The sequence below is a fragment of the Crocodylus porosus genome, unplaced genomic scaffold, assembly GCF_001723895.1.
Source record: "Crocodylus porosus isolate Cpor-Errol unplaced genomic scaffold, CroPor_comp1, whole genome shotgun sequence".
In the NCBI taxonomy this organism is placed as follows: domain Eukaryota; kingdom Metazoa; phylum Chordata; order Crocodylia; family Crocodylidae; genus Crocodylus; species Crocodylus porosus.
The window spans coordinates 28,166,985-28,169,850 of NW_017728886.1; positions in this window are offsets into that span (position 1 = coordinate 28,166,985).

Here is a 2,866-nt window from a genome sequence, read left to right on the forward strand (position 1 = left end):
CGCCAGCTCCTTGAGTATCCTGGGGTGCAGGTTGTCAGGGCCAGCTGACTTGAAGGTATCCAGCTTCTCAAGGTGTTCCTTCACGAGGTCAGCATTGATGGAGATTGGAAGGGCAGTGTGTATTAATGACTCTGCCATTCCTGTTTTGATCTGAGTCAAACTCCAGAACAACTAGTCCTGGGTCAAACGAGACATGTGTTCGTACCCTGAGATGATTCTGTATTTCTTTCATTTTCTCTGATCCTGATGGTATCTGAAGCCCCTGACAGACGTTACAGTTATGATGTGATTCATTCAGCTGAATATTGGGCACAGGGCAGCCCTGGGGTCTGAGACAGAGTTACCTCCAGTCTGATTGTTGAGTTGCCTCCAGCCCAAACCCAAGAGTGGTACAATCGGGATCTGAGGAATTTTATGCCCCATCCCAAACATTGTATGTCCTGCCATGTGCATCTGCTCCTGGCCCTGTTCTGTGAATCTTTGGCTTTTGAATGGGCTCTAGAGAAAGAGAGAACTGATCCTCAATTATCAAAGAAGTTCCCTGAACTCTTCTTCTCAACTACTCACCCACTTAAGAATCCAGACTTTTGAAGTTTAGCACATTGACCAGCAGAGGTTCAGTCTGGAACAATTAGGCACAAGAGAGTTATTTTAATTTCAAAAATAGGACGATAAGTTAAGAGGACCATCACACTCTGTTGTCTGCATCACTGTCTCTGCATCCCAGATTTGCTTTTTACTGTCTTCAAAGCCTGTCCTTAAACAGCAACTTCTGAGCTCTTTTCCCAGCCTTCAGTTTATTTATATTCAGAATGCTCTGAGTACTGAGGCAATTGCAAATCCATTAAGCACAAGTGCATTAAGAATGTGTGGCCAGCTCCTCCACTGGTGCAGATCACTTCATGACTCTGTGATTTATTGTTTGGTGAAGAACAATCATTATTCATTATATATTTGTCTCAGGACATTCAATCTGTACATTTGGATGCAGGATTTATGTTCATTTCTTCTTTGTGTCTATGATGTTCAAGTGTTGTGACACAGTTTTGTCTACCAAGTTCATAAAGACATATCAAATGTTTGCCATGGGTTCAGCTCATTTGGGTTCAACTGAACATGGGTTCAACTACTGTATTAAAAGCTTTTGTATTTTAATTTGTCACCAGAATTGCTGTCATTTGATGTAATGAAAGCTGGGGGTTGAGGATTACAAATCTCTACATTGAAATGTAAATAGTTAACTTGCTATAGGCCAACTGATCACTTATGAAAGCGAAATGCCTCTTTTGTTTCATGCCTCCTAAGATGAGTCAGAGGAGCTGCTGACATTGGGTGTCAAAGCAATGAGTCTTCCCAGTAGGTTGAACTATAAAATGTTATTCTAAGAATTTCATCTCGTAATAAATTAGGCTGCTGCTCCTTGCACAATACATACTACTAAAATTATCTTTGCCTTGTGAATGACAGCAGGATAATACATGAAAACATGGTATGAGTTTTCCAAATGAGATGGTATTCAATTTTCCATGCAGGCTGTCTGCTTGCAGACTTTATTTCCCAGTTCATAAGTGAACTGTTCCCCAGCTGTAACTGTGGTTTGCTTCTTCACAGCCTCTTAATCCTTAATACTGGGAGAACCACTATTTTGAGATTCAGCCTCACTTAAAACTAACTATTCTTATGAGTTTCAGTGACCCAACATTTACCTCTAAAGGACCAGCTTTGCTGTTGGTGTAAATCTATGCAAGTCGGTGGACTTAAGTTTGCAAAGGATTTGCCCCAGACGTCCACAGAGTAGAAGAAGCCATTATGTTTAGTGACTGCTGTATTATATTATATGCAGTGTCTAACAAAGAACAAGACACAGCTTCTAGTTACATTGCAGTTTGAATAGGATAAGGCAGTGTACCACACAGTTCAGTGCTTTGCTGTCCCTTACAGGATGCTGAAACTAGCAAAGTACCACTTCATTTTTATGAATCTGTTCCTTTTTATTAGGTGAGACCCAATGTGCTGTTTTGTATTACACTGATTATATTAAAACCTTATCTCCTGGCCACCAGTTGAGTGGTGTTCTCTGTTCCATTTTAAGGGTTTTTATGGACAAGATTGCCTTGAGTTGTGTTAGTTTTCTCATCTTGTTTCTGAGGTCTGTGCCAGACACCTTTTGGCTGGCAAGTTCCTCTTCTGTTCCTGCTGTTTTTATTGGCAAGTTACATGTTTTATCAAATTTATATGGCGTACAGTGTGATTCATTGGTTTGATCTTTTCTTATGATCACTGGAGTCAATTGTATTATGGTTACAAATCTGCTTCCCCTCTAAGGCTTCATAAAACCTACATATGGAAGCTCTGCATTGGATATCAAATAACATAGTATATGCCTGATCCTGTTACCCAGCAAAGATGATTTGCTTTTCTCGAGTCTCACAAACCTCTTCATAATTAGGATGGATCTGTATTACATGGGAATCCCTGAGGGCTGAGGAGTTCTTGGAGCTAGACTTACGTGACCTTCTTTTGACTTCCCATTAAGCATAGATCAGGGGTAGCCAGAAGAGTAGAGGCTTGGTAATTCCAGCGTAGTGAAGGGTCTCTTAAGTGGGTTCCAGAACAGTCTTCAGGTAGCTCTAAGTTGTACAACGAGTCTTTTTCCCCTTCCCTAGAGATGAGGATCTAACTATATAGGTTTGAAGTCCCAAGACATTTAAACTGGACTAGCCAATTGCCTGGCAGGAATGAGGGATGGATGGAGACAGGGGCAGAGATGAAGCACCTCCACCCACCACTCCGCATTGCTGCCACCTCCCAGGAGTGTGGAGGCGGGGGGGGGGAGAATGCTCCGTTGCCCCTCCATTCCCTCGGC